Below are 19,923 nucleotides of genomic sequence, written 5' to 3' on the forward strand. Positions count from 1 at the left end.
TACTTTTTTGTTTTCGGAAAATCTCATTAAGGGGGATGAAAAATGGGCGGAAATTGGTTGAACACCTTTTATGAGGAGACATATCTCAAAAACTGAAGATGTTATAGACATGAAAATTGGTATTTGAAATCTCCTTTGAAATAAAAGAAACATGTATTTTTGTGTTTTTGGATAATCCGATGAATAGGGGGTGAACAGGAGTGACAAACGGGGTGAATTAAAAAAACCTATATCTGCAAATTATCTCAGACAGGTAACATATTACAGATATAAAAACTGGTATTTGGAATTTCCTGTAAAAGTAAAGAAACATAAATAATGTTTTTGAAAATCCACTTAAGGGGAACTGGAAAAGGGAGTGAAGTTTTAAAATTAGAATATCTACAGTATATCTCAAAAACTTAACATGTTGCAGGCGTGAAAATTGGTATTTGGAATCTCCTTTAAAAATAAGGAAACAGGTTTCCTTTCGTTTTCGGAAATACCCTTAAAGGGGGGGGGGGATTAAAATTTAGTTGATTTATTGTATGAATATATATACCAAAAAATTTAAAGATGTTAGAAGCGTGAAAACTGGTATTTGGAATCTCCTTTAAAAATAAAGAAACACGCATTTTGGAGAGGGAATCAACTTAACGGGCTGGGGTGAAAAAGGATTTGAATTATTTTTATGAGGATACTTATATCTCAAAAACTGAAGAAGTTACAGGCATGAAAATTTGTATTTGGAATCTTCTTTCAAAATAAAGAAACACGTGTTCTTTTGCCTTCGGAAAATCCACTTAAGGGGGTAAATGAATTGAAAAATGAGTGGAATTCTTTGTATGAGGATACTTATATATCAAAAACTAAAGATGTTAAAGACGTGAAAATTGGTAAATTTATTTGGAATCTCCTTTAAAAATAAAGAAACACGCACTTTTGGTGAGGGGGAAATCAGCTTAATGGGTAGGAGTGGGGGGGGAGGTGAAAAAGCAGTTGAATTTCGTTTATGAGGATACTTATATCTCAAAAAATGATGTTACAGACGTGAAAATTAGTATTTGGAATCTCCTTTAAAAATATAGAAACACGCATTTGGTTTTTTTTTAGAAAATCGACGTAAGGGGTGTGGGGTTGAAATTAAGTAAATAAGGAGTTGAAATATGTTTATGAGGATACTTTATCTTGAAAACTGAAGCCGTTACAGACGTGAAAGTTGGAATTTTGAATTTCCTTTCAAAATAAAGAAATACGTATTTTTTTTTTTTTTTTTTTTTGGAAAGTCCACTTAAGGCGGGAGAGGACTGGAAAGAAGTTAAGAAGAAGTTGAATTATTTTTATGAGTATACATTTATCTAAAAAGCTTAAGGTGTTACAGACGTACAGACATGAAAACTGGTATTTGGAATCTGCTTTAAAAATAATGAAACACGTATTTTTTTTGTTTCGGAAAATCCCGTTAAGGGGTTGAAAGGAATTGGAAAAGCGAGTGAATTTTTAAAATGAGTACCGGTATATCTACATTACAGTATATATCAAAAACTTAACATGTTAGAGACAAGACACTTGGTGTTTGGAAAGTCATTTAAAAATACAGGAACATGTACCTTTTTGTTTTCCGAGAAAGCGCTTAACGGTGGGTGAAAAGAAGTGAAAAGTAGTTGAATTATTTTTATGAGGATACTTATATCTTAAAAAGTGAAGATATTAAAGACGTGAAAATTGGTATTTGGAATCTCCTTTAAAAATAAAGAAACATGTATTTTTGTTTTCGGAAAATATACCTAAATAGGGGGTGGGGTGGGGGAAGGACTAATCAAGGGGTTGAATTCTTTTTATGGGGATACTTATGTATATCTCAAAAACTGAAGATGTTACAGATGTGGGAATAGATATTTGGAATCTCCTTTAAAAATAAAGAAACATGTATTTAATTTTTCGACTTGAGAGAAGACTGTTTCTCACATGGACAGTTATATGTCGCATGGTCGTCTTTGCCCCAAAAGGTAATGCCACAAACATGGTTTACAAATAATCTTTTTGTGGTAAAATAAACTAAATTTTTGGGTGAGTTTTTATACTTTAGGAATTTGCCTAGGAAGGGAACACAAGACGCCTGTGGTCGAATAACTGGGCTATCGTTAAGCAATGAAAATGCCAGGAACAGTTCCCTGACCATTGCTGACCGCTCAGTTTTGGGCTTCTACTGTAAACTTTACTCTGAAGAAGCTACTAGTTTTCCCTTGCCCAGCAACGATATATATTTAATACCTTATTGTTATTATTGTGGATCAGGGTGGTCTAGCGGCTTAGTTGCTTGCCGTGATTTCATTCCTGTTGTCAGGAAGAGCATGCGAACTTAAATTCCCAGCCAAAAATCTTTTACGCCTCAATGCGTGCGGGGACCTTGTGCTGCGGAAGATTATGATCATGATAATAATTTCGTGTGGCTATTTCTAGCCGAGTGCAGCCCTTGTAAGACAGACCCTCCGATGAGGATGGGTGGCATCTGCCATGTGTAGGTAACTGCGTGTTATTGTGGTGAAGGATAGTGTTATGTGTGGTGTGTGAGTTGCAGGGATGTTGGGAACAGCAAAAACAGCCAGCCCCCTAGCCAAGGGAATTAACCATTTACGGTTAAAATCTCCGACCCGACCGGGAATCGAACCCGGGACACTCTAGACCAAAGGCTAGCATTTAGTCATGGAGCCGGACGTGATCATGATGATGACGATGATGACGGTGATGATGATAATAACTATAGTTAATGTACCGGGAGGTACAGCTCTAAGCCGCACATTAAAATTTTGCGCCTAAAAGAACTCCTCTACTGGAGGAACCGTGAACTTGAAACTAGACCTACTTAAACCTTTACTCAGAAGATGTCACTACAGAAATCTAATGAAATTTTGTTATTTTGAAGTTTCATGTACTGGTGAATTTTTACTTGTTTTGTTTACCCTTCATCAAGAAATTTGGACTCTTTTCAACAGATGTCACTGCTAATAAACCATGATCATGCACCCTGGTGCGAAGTGGAAGAACTTTTGATTTGAAGAAGTTTTGTGTTCATAAGGTTTTTTTTTACTAAACTATGTTCATTCTTTTTTGGGTTGGAAATATTGATCTTTTCTTTCAGCCAGTTTTGAATTTAGCCAATCACGAATTTCTGTAATTAATTTTCCGCCTATCACAGGCTTCTTCCTCGATTTTGTATGTAACTTTAACTCCAACAATAAAACCCTGTGGGTGTGTCTTGATTATTTATGAAAGGTCTCGAACTTTCCCCGAGGGTTTATAAACTGCGGATTTTCACGTCTCTTGGCCATTTGATCGTCATCTAACTTAGAGTGTGTGTGTCAAGCAGGAGGCGGGAGGCGCCTCTTTCATCAGGCAGCAGTACACCGGTCAGGTAATGGCCAATTAACATCTTTATTTCTTGCTAGCTCCGCAGTTTAACCCGAGGGAGAGGTCCTAAACCTTAACTATGTAACCTACTTTTCTGATAATGTAATTTCTGCCGGCTTATGTAATAACTGCATATCTTTAACTGTAAATCGGGGATAGAGAGTGATGTACCCTCTCGAGCTCCCCTTCATGTTGGTTTGAGGTGATTACGTTTTGTAACTGGTTTTCTTCCTTTCCGTAAAGTCTTAATTATTCTTATACGTGTCACCCCCATAGTTTGGAAATAGCCCCTGTTTCATCGGCCTAGTGCCCTTTAGGTTTTAACAATTCATATCTAAGAGTGCAAGGACACGCCTCCATTCTATTTGTGTTGTGGGCCGTTTACTTAACCTGTTCTTTTCCGCAAAGGCCCAATAGGTTGGGTACTAGATACCCCTGTTTCAAAGTTGTAAGGTGTGCCTTGATGGCAAGTGATTGTAATTTTCTGAGGTTGCCCTGTATAGGCACGTCAGCTCTTTTCAAGTGTTGTAAGAATGCCTTTTGAAGGCTGGATATTGTACAGTATACTGGGAGCCAGCGCTCCATGAATTAGGGGGTTTCTGTCCTTGTATAATTTGTGCTCTTTTGTAAATTTGAGCTAGGAGCTCAAGAACTGTAAGGTGAGGGCTTGAAGCCCAAGATCTGTTTGTACCACCAATCTTGTCTTTCCTATACTTAGTTATTGCTACTGGTACCTGTTACATTGTTATTTGTTGATTTTTGAAATTCTAAAGAAATATGACCTTTGTTAAAGTTTTAATTCGTAAAATTGTAGTTAGACCCATTCACTCCGGCACGTTCTTCCACCTCTGCTGGTCCACGGGTAACCCCGTAACAGGTAATATTATTTGGCATCCAGCAACATCATTTGCTATTTCTGGTATAATCGCAGTTTACTCGTACTTCAGGGGTACGAACGTAAAACAATTTGATTTTGGGGGTACGCCAACCAAAAAGTGTGAATACCACTCTCTAAGTCAATGATTGGTCTTTGCTGGCCGGACCTAGTGTTTACTGTGCACTAAGTCTTCTGGTGTCCGACTCGTTGGCTGAACGGTCAGCGTACTGGCATTCGGTTCAGAAAGTCCCGGGTTCGATTCCCGGCAGGGTCGGGAATTTTAACCATCATTGGTTAATTTCTCTGGCACGGGGGCTGGGTGTATGTGTCATCTTCAACATCATTTCATCCTCATCACGACGCGCAGGTCGCCTACGGGAGTCAAATCGAAAGACCTGCACCTGGCGAGCCGAACATGTCCTCAGACACTCCCGGCACTAAAAGCCATACGCCATTTCATTTATTTTTTTTCAGTCTTCTGGTAGGCCTATAGGCTAGATCAATTTGGTACTTTCATTGATCTCTGTCTTATCCTTGGCTTTGACAATATGAAAGTGACTGAGGTATGAGCGATGCTAGTAATGCCATTCCTTATGCAACCAGTCCCTGCTATGAATGGTGTGAAAATGTTGCTCATAGGGTCGGTTGTTGCATGCATTTCAGTGGGCTTGGCAGACTGATATGTAATAGCAACTATTGGCTCGGTGAGGAAGGAAACGGGATACTACCACATTCCTCATTTCCCTAGTACGCCTCTTCAATGTGTCTAGGCCATCTCTGACAGCTAATGACGGAGCTGTTGAGAATCCAACCAACCTTCGGGCTGTAGTCTGAACATACATACATACATACAAGTCAATGATCATGGCGACAATAACCTTTCACAACGACTGAGAGCTGCATTGCGTGGTTGAATAGGCACTCGACTTTCTAGGTTCAAACATACCGGTTTGAACCCCGGCGCTGCCATTTGAATACTCAGGACGAGGGACCGGTGTCAGAAGATTTACTGGAATGCCGAGAACTCTTCTTCAGGACAAAAAATTCCACCGCTCTTTGGACAAATTATCACAAATTGGCGTCAGGAGGGGCATCCAGCCGTAAAACTGAACTAAACTATCACCTCTCGCTGATTTCATTAAATTGGAAAAATACCAGGAATAATAATTGGACCGGGTGGTACACCTCCACGTCGCTAATTCAAACCTTGCGCCAGTTGAAACTCCCCTACTGGAGGAAGTCTGAACTTTATCTAATGTGTTAATTTTCAAGTTTCTCAGAAGATGTCACTACTTGGAAATTTTGAAGTTTCTGAACTGTGTCGTTTTCGAGGTATTTTTGTTTTGCCTGTAGTAAGAAGTGTGATATTCTCTTCTAGAGGACACTACTGAAGAACTACAATGGTGCACCCTAGTGCGAAGTGAAAGAACTGTTTTTTGGAGAAATTTTTATTTCAAAAGTTTGTTCCTTGTTAAATTTCTTTCTGTTATTGTTTAAGTTGGCTGTATAACCCTTTCTTTCCCCTTGTTTTGAATTTAGCCAATCCCGGATTTCCTTAATTAATTTATGACCAATCAGGTGTATCTTCCCCAACTTGGATATGTTGCTTAACCCTAGCCAATAAAATTCTTGTGGGAGGGTGTTCTCATTCCTGAAACGCCTCGAACTTTCCGCGAGAGTATATAAACTGCTGATTTTCGGGTCTCCGCGCCACTTCAGTAACATCTTTCAGTGTGTAAAGTACGTAGCAGGGGGCGGGAAGCGCCTCTTTCTTCGGGCAGCAGTTCATCCACAAGGTAATGGCCTTTTAATAACTTCTTTTCTTGCTAGCTCAGCAGTTTAACTCTCGGGGCAGGTCCGAAGCCTTTTCCACTCGGTGTCAATTCTTTCTGTTTTAACTACATATTGGGATAGAGAGTGCTTAACCCTCTCGAGCTCCCACTCATATTGGATTGAGGTGAACTTATTTTTCACAACCGTTTCTTCCTTAACGTAATGTAAATTGTTTCCTTTTAAAAGTCACCTCTTTAGTATGGGATTAGCCCTTGCAGTAACGGCCTAGTGCCTAGTAGGTTTTATATAAAATGTGTTAGGAGTGCAAGTAGCCTCCTTTCAAGTTGATATTTCAGAGGCCATGTAATATTTCTGTTTCTTCTCTAAATAGGCCTCAGTAGGTTGGGTATTTTTACCTCTGTGTATGTGTCCTCGGAGGACAGCTTGAAGGTAGAGTTTGGTGTGGCCTTTGATAGGCTTAAATTTTGAGAGCGGGTTGCTCTTTAGTGAAAACTGAGTTGTTGTATGCCTCGAGGAGGCTTTACCGTGTAAAGAGGAGTAAGTGCTCCTGGGCATGATTGGGGTCTACTGCCCCTTGGTTGAATCTTGTATACCATAAGGTTGAGCTTATTGCTCAAGAATTATGTGTCTGGCTCTCGGAGCCCAAATCCTGTAATCTTTGTAATTGTACATTTTCAAATTGTGTTTCGGCTACTGAGTACCTGTTCTATTTGTTATTTCTTGATCTTTCAAAGAAAATATAACCTTGTTAAATTTTATCTTAACTTTAATTTCGTATTTTGAGACCCGTTCACCCCCGCACCTTCTTTCACCTCGGCTGTTCCACAGATACCTCGGAACAATAATAATTGTACCGGGCGGTACACCTCTACACCGTTTATTTAAAAGTTGCGCCAGTTGAAACTCCTCTTCTGGAGGAAGGTTGAACTTTATCTATTCTATTAATTCTCTACTTTCTCAGAAGATGTCACCACGTGGAAAATTTTGAGTTTTTGAACTGTGTCACTTTTGATGTGTTTTTGTTTCGCTTGAAGTAAGAAGTGTGAACTTTCTCTTCTAGAGGACACTACTGAAGAATTACAATAGTGCAACCTAGTGCGAAATCAAAGAACTATTTTGTTGGAGAAATTTTTATTTCAAGAGTTTGTTCTTTGTTAAATTTCTTTCTGTCATGGTTTAAGTTGGCTGTATACCCCTCTTTTTCCCCTTATTTTGGATCTAGCCAATCCCGAATTTCTTTAATTAATTTTCCACCAATAATGTGTTTCTTCTTCCTCTATGTAGGGGTTTCTTTTCCCTAGCCAATAAAAACTTTGAGGGAGGGTGTTTTATTTCCCCTAACGCCTAGAATCTTCCGCGAGAGGATATAAACTGCTGATTTTGGGGTCTCCGGGCCACTTCTGTTCCATCTTTCAGTGTATTAAGTACATAGCAGGAGGCGGGAAGCGCCTCTTTCTTCTTCAGCCGTTCAACACCAGGTAATGGCCTATTAATAACTTCTTTTCTTGCTAGGTCGGCAGTTTAACACTCGCGGCGGGTTCGAAGCATTTCCATCATGTAGCCTTTTCCTAAAATGTAATTACTCTTTTCATCTTTTTCTTGTAAAGCTACATATTGGGATAGAGAGTGCTAACCCTCTTGAGCTCCCACTCACATTTGTTTGGAGGTGAACTTATTTTCTCAAACTATTCTTCGTTTATGTAATGTAAAGTGTTCTTCTCTAAGTCACCTCTGTAGTATGGGATTAGCCCTTGCGTTAGCGGCCCAGAGCCAGATTAGGTTTTAAAAAACAAAGTGTATTAGGAGTGCAAGATCGCCTCCTCTCAAATTGTTATTTTAGAGGTCATGTAATCAACCTTCTTTTCATGTAATAGACCTCTGTAGGTTGGGTATTTTACCCCTGTGAATACGTCCTTAGAGGACAGCTTGAAGGTAGAGTTTGGTGTGGCCTTTGAGAGGCTTAAATTTTAAGAGCAGATCGCTCTTTTGAAAATGGAGTGTCATATGCCTCGTGGAGGCTTTTCTGTGTAATTCGGAGCCAGGGGCTCCTAGGGATGAATGGGGTTTTCTGCCCCTCTGTTAAAACTTGTGTTTGTGGTAAAACTGAGCTGATCGCTGAAGTCAGGGCGTGAAGCCCAAAACCTGTAAATATTGTATCTCCCCTTGTTTTGCTACATTGTACCTGCCATGTCTGTTATTGCTTGGGTTTTGAAAAGAAAATATAACCTAGTTAAATTTTAAATTAATTTTACATTAACTTTGATTCCGTAGTTTGAAACCCATTCACGCCCGCACCTTCTTACGCCTCTACCTACCGCTAAAACACGGTAACAAGTGGTAGCAGAGCGTGGTTGAATGGGTCTCAATTTAGCCCCTTTTGACGGCTAAACATTGCTTTGATTCGAACTCTAACAATTGTCTCAGTTGCTGGAATTTTTTGAGTTTTTCAAAATTGTTCTGTCATCATGCCCGGCCCTCGCGATGTTCTCCTCCTTAACTATTTGCGCAAAGAGGAGTTGATATACGAGTTAACTATCAGAAATGTGCAATCTGGAGGCACGGTTGCAATCGACACCAACAAGCTTAGAGAGTCCCTTGATTTGCCCATTTCCATCCCCAATTTGGGAGAGAAAGAAATTGATGACTCTCTTTCCACGATCGTCGAGAATATTACTGGGCTAGCATCTGTAGTCAGCTTTTTTGATGAAAACGATCCGTCTCCTAATCAAATTAAGCGTGTGCAAGGCAGGCTGTATCACTTTGCAAATAGAGTTAATGATCTGTTGTCTCTAAAGGTGAATGACGTTCAGAGGAAGGACGCTAATACGCTCCTTGAAACTATTTCTGAATTGTCTAATAAGGTCACTCAATTGCTAACCGGCGAAGTTCCTCCCAAAACTGATCAACCCGCCACAGTGAACGTAGGTAGTGATGAAGAGCCTCCTCAGGGAGAAGTCAATAGGATAACCGTTGCTGCTCAAACTATCTCTGCCCCATCGAACAACGAATCTGAACGCCGTGCGTCATTGGGTAACATCCGCTCTGAATTAACTTCTTTGCCATTGAAACCTTTAACGACTATGTCACCTGGGTTCAGTAGCTTGCCTCATCCATTGGCAATGTTGCTTAGAGGTATCTCTAAGTTTTCCGTCAACACCACCAGTGATGTAATTTCATTTTTAAGATTTCTAGTGGAATTTCAGGATCATGCTCTGGTTTTTTCTCTTTCGCCATGTCAAATTTTGCAAATTATCTATCCGTATGCTATTGGTATTCTCTCTGATAAAATCGTAAGAGCCATTGCCGAGCAATCGTCTATTGAGGATTTCCATGCCCATTTGCTAGCTAACTTCATCCCGGCTAGGGCCAGGTCCTCCCTGATTCAGAAGTACTATTACCGTGTACAGCGCTTGGATGAAAACTTGGCTGATTTCATTCAAGATATCAAATTCTACACTAGGGTGTTTGCTCTGCACTTTCCTGAAGATCAGATTGTGCAGGCTATTGTAGAAGGTATTTCGCCATCCTACAGGTCATATTTGTGTTTCGCGGCGTGTCCGCAAACCTTCTCTGAACTTGAAGCATTGGCCGTCTCAGCGGAAGGAGTTAGATACGCCGATTCTTTGCGTGTCGCGAAAGAACCCCCGCCTTCCTTTAGTAACACTCGGCCTCCACCTCGCCGACCAGTCAATCCCCGTAAATGTTATGCTTGCGGGTCGCCTGAACATCTGCGGAATAAGTGTCCTCTGATCAAGTCAAGTGGGACAAGGAATGGAGTAGGGTCATCACAAGGCTGTTTTAAGTGTGGGGCCTTCTCACATATCGCCAAGAATTGCCCAAACTCAAATAGCACCCCCTCCTGCTCAACTTCTGGTGCAAATTCCAGCTATTCCAATAATAAAAAGTGACTAGTGGCGTCGGCTGAGCCGACTAATCCATCTTCCCGAGACTTAGCCCCTAGTAAACAGGTTGTAAATGCAGAGAACGACCAGCCTTCAAATTCATCTTTTGAATGCCTTAAAGAGTGTCTTAGGATTGCGGCGGATACCCCCGCACCTGTTCCTTTTCTTAAGATTGAGTTAAATAACGAGCCTATAACAGCTCTCTTAGATTCAGGCAGTGTTTGTTCCATTATTTCGGCTGATTGGTATTCTAAATTGAAATCTGTTTGTAAACTCCCTGACTATGACTCATCTCCTGTTAAATATGTTTCGGCTAATTCATCTCCATTAGAAATTCTAGGTTCCTTACATGTCAAAATTCGGGTTTTTAAATTTACATGGAAGATCAAATTGTTTGTGGCCAAGCGTTTGTCTTGCCCCATCATATTGGGAGCGGACTTCATTTTTCACACTGGTCTTGTGCTCGATCTCCAGAGTAGGTCGTGCACATTCAAATTTGCGTCCAATTGTAGAATTCCCTTGTTAAAGTGTAATTCTGTATCATGTTCATCTATTTCGCCTACCCAGGATGAGATGTTGTTAGACCTTAGACATCTACCTGAGGAGCAGGCTGATAGTATTCGGAAACTGTGTCAGTCGTTTCCCGAGGTGTTCTCTGATACTCTTGGTGTTACTGACCTTATTGAATACAAAATTGAGGTCACGGATTCAATTCCTGTCCGTTTTCCACCGTATAGGCTATCTCCACCTAAAATGAAGGCCCTGAAAGAAATCATCGATCAGATGTTGAAGGATGGTATTATTAGGCCCTCTAAGTCAGCGTATTCATCGCCTATTTTTCTAGTCCCGAAACCCCAAGGAGGCTTCAGGCCTGTCATTGATTACAGGGCTCTCAATCGGAAGGTGGTGTTGCAATCTGTGCCCCTTCCTGACCTTCATTCTTGTTTTTCATGGTTTCGTAAGGCCAAGTTCTTCACCATCTTGGACTTGAATCAGGCCTATAATCAAATTCCCCTTGCCGAAGAGTCTAAACATCTTACAGCGTTTGCCACGGACTGGAATTTATATGAATACAACCGCGTGCCTTTCGGGCTCCCCACGGGGGCAGCTGTGCTCACTAGGCTACTAGATAGGGTCTTTTCCGACATCAAATTTGAGTACTTATATCACTACTTGGATGATGTCGTCGTATTTTCCGAAACCTTTGAAGAACATCTAGATCATTTGCGAGAAGTTCTCAATCGCCTTCGTAAGGCTGGGTTAACTGTTAAGTTGTCCAAGGTTGCCTTTGCTAAGCCCTCTATGTCATTCCTAGGGCATATTGTGTCACCTGATGGTGTAGCAGTCGATCATTCTAGAACACAGGCCATCCGTGATTTTAAACCTCCCAAGGACATTAAAGGTATCGCCAGGTTCATTGGCATGGTGAATTTCTTCAGGAAGTTCATTCCTAATTTTGCTAATAGAGCGGCGCCCTTAAACCTTCTTCGTAGGAAAGGCATCAAATTCGAGTGGGGACCTTCTCAACAAGCCGCTTTTGAAGATCTGAAATTAGCTCTCTGTAATGCCCCTGTACTTGCTATGCCTGATTTCTCGAAGAAATTCATCGTCCAAACCGACGCATCGTCGTCAGCAGTAGCTGCAGTTCTTCTTCAAGAGACTGAACTAGGGAGGCGACCCATCGCCTATGCGTCTAGGACATTGTCAGCTCAAGAAGCAAAGTACTCCATATATGAGCTTGAAGGTTTGGCAGTCTTATTCGCCTTAGAAAAGTTCCGTCTCTATCTGGAACACGTCAAATTCGATCTGGAGACAGATAATCAAGCCTTAAGCTGGGTCTTAGGTAGGCCGCGTCGTACAGGTCGTATAGCCCGTTGGGCCATCCGTATTTCTGCCTTCCAATTCGATGTACGGCATATCAGAGGTACTGAAAATGTTGTTGCCGATGGACTCAGCCGTATGTTTCATAACGACGTAGAGACCCACGAACCGGTCGACAGTTCATCACCTTCCGAGTCCATACTATCTGGTGTTAATGCCATCTTAACAGATGCTCCCATGCTTTTTAGGGATATTGCGAAATACCAACGTGAAGATCCGACGCTGGCTCCGATAATGGAAACCCTTTCTTCTGGGGAACATGCTGTCCCTTATGTTCTGAGGAATGGTGTTCTATGTTGCCCTTCGAGGCATGATAAGTTGATGAAAGTTGTTGTTCCAGCGGTTCTTGTACCTATGATCTTCAAATACTATCATGAGACCCCATTGGGGGGGCATCTTGGAATCTTTAAAACTCGTGAAAAGATTCGTGAAATGTTCATATGGAAAGGTATGGACGGTGAAATTCGGGAACTTGTAAAAGCTTGTAAATCTTGTCTGATCAGTAAACCCACCATGTCCACTAAAGTAGGCCTTTTGTCTTCTCATCAAGCGTCGCGCCCCATGGAACGCCTGTATATTGATTATGTGGGACCCTTCCCCCAGTCAAAGGGTAATGCCAACAAGTTCATCTTTGTGTGTGTAGATGGTTTTACAAGATTTTCCTGGTTATTTCCGACTAAGCTGGCTACCGCTCAGTCCACCATTACTTGCCTAAATTCTATTTTTGCTTCTTTTGGTCCGTGCCAATACATTGTATCTGATAATGCTAAAGCTTTTACATCAAATCTGTTTCGTAAATTCTGTTTTGACTTGTCCATCTCTCATGTAACTACATCTGCTTATTACCCTCAACCATCTCTGGCTGAACGGGTTAACCGTAATCTCAGGTCCGCACTCATTGCCTATCATCATGAAGATCCTTCCAGGTGGGACACGTCCCTGCATTGGATAGCTTTTGCTTTGAATTCGGCGGTTCATGAATCTCACAAGTTTACTCCAGCTTCTTTGATGTTTAAGTTTGTCCCCAACTCGCCGCTCTCTAACCTCTGGTCTCTGAATGACATTCTGCCCGAGACAATAGATCCGGACAACATTAAAGATCTTTGGAAGAAGGCTAAAGCTAATCTTAAAGTATCTCATTGTAAGGTTAGGGAAAGGTATGATCGTGGACGGAGACCCACCACCTTGAAGGTAGGTGACCAGGTTATGGTCAAAAATTTTGTTCCCGCGGGCAAGCTTGCCCCCAGATTTCATGGGCCTTGTATCATTCTCGATTTTCTTACGCCGGTTACCTTATTGCTAAGTAATCCAGCCACCGAGAGGATATTTAGAGTTCACCTGTCCCAGGTGAAACCGGCGTAATTTCTGTGTTAACTTGCTTCATATTATTTTGAAAGGATATGAAGGTTATATTTTTTTTTTTGAGTTTCACTTTAAGGCATTCTGCCCCTTCTGTAATATTTTGGTTTTAGATGTAAGCCTTGTGTAAAACCTGCCCCGACCCGTTAAACTGCCATCCTGTTCTTGCCACGGCCATTACCACGCTCCCGTCTCCTGCTCCACCTTACACTGTGGCTTCATAATAGTAAATGCCATGGATATCTACACGCCGCTGGCCCCTCAACCTCTCCACAAGCCTGTACCCTCAAAGAAAATGATAGTCCAACACAATTCTGCCGCCTAGCTTTAATGTTTCAGCGCCCCCGCAGCCGCGCAGCGCCGTGCAGCGACTGGGGAGGGGGATGGGCCCCCTCCTCTCCAGCGAGGACGACATGTGCACGGCGAGCCGGAGCTCACCTCCCGGCCAAGGCTGATGTGCGGCGCACGACCTGCTACATGCCCGCAGCCTGTATCTGTTCACCGCGGGCGCGGCGTACTTCAACACCTCTGCTCCCCTCATAGTGCGGGCGAGCGGTATCTCAGGGTACTTGAGGGGTCCGAGCGGCCTCCGTTGGACGCAAGCTGCAACGGCCGGTCTGGCCATTCGACTCAATCTACATCAACTACATGGACAGTCACCATAAGCAATAACTACACTTGGGAATTCAACTACAATATTTGGTGGACATTGCAAAATTTTTCTTCACCTTTAAGTATTAAAAGTTTTTCTTCAGAAATTCAAATTCTACAAACATAAAGACTTTCATTCACCTGCAACAACAACATTTTGAAACTGAATTAAGAAATCTTGTAAATGCTTCTGCTATCTATCTTCGTATCAACATCATTTCTTGGACTTTGTTTCAAACTGATTTCATGTGTCACCCCTGGAGGAACTTTTGGGGGGGAGGTCTGTACCGGGCGGTACACCTCTACACCGTTTATTTAAAAGTTGCGCCAGTTGAAACTCCTCTTCTGGAGGAAGGTTGAACTTTATCTATTCTATTAATTCTCTACTTTCTCAGAAGATGTCACCACGTGGAAAATTTTGAGTTTTTGAACTGTGTCACTTTTGATGTGTTTTTGTTTCGCTTGAAGTAAGAAGTGTGAACTTTCTCTTCTAGAGGACACTACTGAAGAATTACAATAGTGCAACCTAGTGCGAAATCAAAGAACTATTTTGTTGGAGAAATTTTTATTTCAAGAGTTTGTTCTTTGTTAAATTTCTTTCTGTCATGGTTTAAGTTGGCTGTATACCCCTCTTTTTCCCCTTATTTTGGATCTAGCCAATCCCGAATTTCTTTAATTAATTTTCCACCAATAATGTGTTTCTTCTTCCTCTATGTAGGGGTTTCTTTTCCCTAGCCAATAAAAACTTTGAGGGAGGGTGTTTTATTTCCCCTAACGCCTAGAATCTTCCGCGAGAGGATATAAACTGCTGATTTTGGGGTCTCCGGGCCACTTCTGTTCCATCTTTCAGTGTATTAAGTACATAGCAGGAGGCGGGAAGCGCCTCTTTCTTCTTCAGCCGTTCAACACCAGGTAATGGCCTATTAATAACTTCTTTTCTTGCTAGGTCGGCAGTTTAACACTCGCGGCGGGTTCGAAGCATTTCCATCATGTAGCCTTTTCCTAAAATGTAATTACTCTTTTCATCTTTTTCTTGTAAAGCTACATATTGGGATAGAGAGTGCTAACCCTCTTGAGCTCCCACTCACATTTGTTTGGAGGTGAACTTATTTTCTCAAACTATTCTTCGTTTATGTAATGTAAAGTGTTCTTCTCTAAGTCACCTCTGTAGTATGGGATTAGCCCTTGCGTTAGCGGCCCAGAGCCAGATTAGGTTTTAAAAAACAAAGTGTATTAGGAGTGCAAGATCGCCTCCTCTCAAATTGTTATTTTAGAGGTCATGTAATCAACCTTCTTTTCATGTAATAGACCTCTGTAGGTTGGGTATTTTACCCCTGTGAATACGTCCTTAGAGGACAGCTTGAAGGTAGAGTTTGGTGTGGCCTTTGAGAGGCTTAAATTTTAAGAGCAGATCGCTCTTTTGAAAATGGAGTGTCATATGCCTCGTGGAGGCTTTTCTGTGTAATTCGGAGCCAGGGGCTCCTAGGGATGAATGGGGTTTTCTGCCCCTCTGTTAAAACTTGTGTTTGTGGTAAAACTGAGCTGATCGCTGAAGTCAGGGCGTGAAGCCCAAAACCTGTAAATATTGTATCTCCCCTTGTTTTGCTACATTGTACCTGCCATGTCTGTTATTGCTTGGGTTTTGAAAAGAAAATATAACCCAGTTAAATTTTAAATTAATTTTACATTAACTTTGATTCCGTAGTTTGAAACCCATTCACGCCCGCACCTTCTTACGCCTCTACCTACCGCTAAAACACGGTAACAATAATAATAATAATAATAATAATAATAATAATAATAATAATAATAATAATATGTCACAGGCTGTTCCACTACGGTCTGTGTAAATGCCAGCTGACTGTCATAGGAATCAACCTAACCTAACGAGCTGTATTATGAGCTGTATTGTTGTTTCATCTGGGTTAAGGGCAATGGCCAGAATAACAACTAAACAATCAATATTATTATTACTTATTGTTTATTATAAATAAATAAATAAATAATAATAATAATAATAATAATAATAATAATAATAATAATAATAATAATAATAATAATAACATATGCTACCGCTTAGTCCCATTTCCAGATACGGGGAGGGGGATGAGGGGAGATTAAAGTAGCCTATATGGCATGATTTTATGGTCGGATGCCTTTCCTGTCGCCACCCTCAGTTGAGGATCTAATGAAGATAGTGAATGAAACTGGGTAAGGTGGAAGGAATCCGCTGTGGGCTATGGTTAGTAACTGCCCCAGAATTTGCCTGGAAGTGAAACTGGGAAGCCACAGAAAATAATAATAATAATAATAATAATAATAATAATAATAATAATAATAATAATGTTATTTGCTTTACGTCCCACTAACTACTCTTGTACGGTTTTCGGAGACGCCGAGGTGGCGGAATTTAGTCCCGCAGGAGTTCCTTTACGTGCCAGTAAATCTACCGATACGAGGCTGACGTATTTGAGCACCTTCAAATACCACCAGACTGAGACGGGATCGAACCTGCCATGTTGGGGTAGAAGGCCAGCGCCTCAACCGTCTGAGCCACTCAGCCCGGCCCACAGAAAATCATTCTCAGAACAGCCAACGGTGTGGTTCGAACCCACTCGTCTCCCGCATGCAGATCTTGGTTCTTTAACCGTAGCGCGTTAACACGCACAGCCACTCCGGTCGGTTGTTTAATAATAATAATAATAATAATAATAATAATAATAATAATAATAATAATAATAATAATAATAATAATAATACTATTGAATTACGTTCCAATAATACGAGTTTTGGAGAACTGGAACATAAACCATTCATGAAACTCTATTATTATTATTATTATTATTATTATTATTATTATTATTATTATTATTATTATTATTATTATTATTGTTAAGCATATTCTCGCTTGTTATCTTGCAGAATAGTTCTTTTAAAGAATGTTCCTTTACTCCATAAAATATTTTGGGGATCCTGCTTCTCAATTTGTAATTTTGTGATTAATAGAAAGAAAAAATAAATAACAGATCCAAGATTATAAAATAATTAAGGCTCCGAGAATCGAACAGGTGAACTGATACTGTGTTAGCTTCTTCTCAGCCTCAAGTGCGCATGCCATTCTATTTCGCAACTGCTCTGATGGGCACAGCAGCTGATAAAGCGGAAATAGAACAACATTGGACGTAGAAGTGGGCTTGGGTTGTTGTTTACCAACAAGCATGCTCTCTCTACTAGAATTTTCTGTTGAGAGGCGAAGAATTCATATTTGATAATATACAGATGTCATAATTCTTACCGCAGCCAATGCGATAGGCAAACCCAGCCAATGAAATAAGATTAAAGAATTCATAGCATTTGGAATCGTTATCAGAAGATACGCGACCTTGGGACGCTTCTCGTACTGTAATGAGATTGGTGACATAACGTCAGAGCAGGCAGTGCAATGCGACAGCTGTTTAAAATGGACAAAATCATCTCTGAATGGAAGCTTTTCCCAATGAAATTAATTTGAGAACATTTCACGTGTTCAGAAGAAGGTATAATGATTGTCTTTCATGTTCGTGTGTCGATGTAAACAGGTAAATCACAGCTTCCTTCTTTAGATACGGCGGAGTGCAGGTGTCTTTGCGAGTGAAGAGCTTTGACCCGGTTTGCTGGGAAGGCGGCAGTCCCACTACGACTGTGAAGCCGGTGTGTCGAATGTGAGTTAACAGTGCGGTTTTTTCAATACCGGCGCGTTCGTTTTGTCACGGGATTTGTGTGTTACATATATGTTTTAGTGTTTTTATCGAACTGACGTGACATGGATGTGGCGGGGCCCTCGACTGCTGTCATGCAGATGCCAGCGAATAATAACTGTCATCTTCGTCAACAACCTGTCATCGTAGCTACTGACACCGTGACGGTCACGCACGTGCTGACATACGGTAAGTTTAAAAAGTATTTTCTGTATTTTGTATGCATGACAATTCTGTGGTTATAGGGATAATTATATTATAGCCCAAATCACACTGTTTACACATTCGAATAGCGCTGTTGTGGGCGTGTATATAAGTCACTGTCTCCTCAAACGTAAAACAATTGAAACCGCGTAAATACAGTTGATATGTTCTGTAAACATTAAACAAGAATTTAAAATGCTATTGTTTCTGTTAAGCTTAATGTGATTGAGTGTTACTTCTCCCTGTCAGAATGCTGTCACAGGAAGCGATTTATGTAAGGATTGTTTGCATGGAGTGACGTACGTGTTAAGGACACTTTTCAGTTTTTTTTTTTCTTTTTTTTTTTTTTTTACAGTATTGCTTAGCATCCGAACACTGTTCACTGGGACTAGGCATGACAAAAAGCGCCATCCATGCTGTTGCCTTCGTTAATACCAGGAATGGTAAAGCTAATAATATTTTTGAAAGACAAAATACTTGCGGTATATCTGTGGCTTGAATTGCTACCTTCTTTCTGAAATATCAGTTTGACAATCGCCGTGCATGCTAATAAAATAATGTGCCAATTTCCCCCCCTCCTGTATCAATAAGTTTAGTGACATTTTTTTTTTTTTTTTTTAAATCAAGAGTTCGTTCAGCGTAGGTAAGCAGCCTTTTAATCTCATAATATACCGAGAGAGTTGGCCGTTGCGATTAAGGTCGCGCAGCTGTGAGCTTTCATTCGGGAGATAGTGGGTTCGAGCCCCGCTGTCGGCAGCCCTGAAGATGGTTTTCCTTGGTCTTCCATTTTCATCCCAGGCAAATGCTGGAGCTGTACCTTAATTAAGGCCACGGCCGCTTGCTTCCTTGCCCTTTCCTATCCCGTCGTCACCATAAGACCTACAGTATCTGTGTCGGTGCGACGTAAAGTATACAGTAAACAAAATATAATAAATTAATTAATCTCATAATATCAGAGAGATAGAAATGTCGAAATCTAAAACTACCATTTCACGCTTGACCTTGATATCTAAAAGGTAATCGTGGACTTCGAATGTCCCATTTGTCAAACAGATAGTAATTCTCATAACTTTTAAATTAATACGTAGATACAGTAAATATTATATCCTTTCGAATTATATAGTTTCCCATCTTACTGTCTAGTGAGTGAATGGCCTTGAATGAAATGTTCCCTCTCTCCTACACTGTTTTACAAAAGGAGTAGGAAAGGGGCGTAACTGCGAAGACTACTGGCATGATATCGTGCGCGGCTTAACCTACAGAAGTGGCAGCAAGGAGTTCAGCTGCACAGTGAGTGAACTGAAACACGGAACTTTCTCCACGGCCGATGGTCGTTGTTAGAAGCAAGGCCAGTCAGAAACGCCTTCTCTCTCACACAGAATAGGAAACTGGAGTCCAAACACATTCGCAGCAGCTCAAGCATATGTGTGATTCACTGAAGACTTCTCTCCTTGTGGCGTAGCAGCGTATCCAACGTCTTAATCAGAGAACGCATTCGGCTACAATTCCATCAACAGTACACTATTAAATTGATACACTTGCTCGAAGGTCGGGAATTCGATTCTTATACAATACAGATAACAATGTCTTTCTTCTTCTTCTTCTTCTTCTTCGTCTTTTTCTTCTTCTTCTTCTTCTTCTTCTTCTTATTAAAAACTCACGAACTGTAGGTGCCACTGGGATTTAAATTACTCATCTCGACCAGCGGTGATAAATACATATACGGACACTTGCTGTTTAATTCAGTCATTGTCATATACTAATATACATTTTGTAAATAAAATAAACATGTTTGCATATTTCATTAACAGTTTGTGCTCGATAGGTCATGATAAAAAATTGCCTAACATTGAAATCTGAAAATTAATAACAATAATTTCCTGGTCAAAAAATTATTCTGAAACATATCAATTAAAATAGCCTAAAGTTCACTTCAATACTTCCAAATTAATAACTGGTTGGACCACCCTTCAGCTTTATTACCTTCTTCAGACGTCATGGCATATTGTGCGCTAAATGGTTTGTTTTTCCCGAGGAGACTTTTTTCTCTATTCTTCGAGATTTTTTTTTTTTCAGTTTCTGTAATTTTGGAGGTGTAGACTGAACCTTGTTCGTTAAGTTCAGCCCA

The sequence above is a fragment of the Anabrus simplex genome, chromosome 7, assembly GCF_040414725.1.
Source record: "Anabrus simplex isolate iqAnaSimp1 chromosome 7, ASM4041472v1, whole genome shotgun sequence".
In the NCBI taxonomy this organism is placed as follows: domain Eukaryota; kingdom Metazoa; phylum Arthropoda; class Insecta; order Orthoptera; family Tettigoniidae; genus Anabrus; species Anabrus simplex.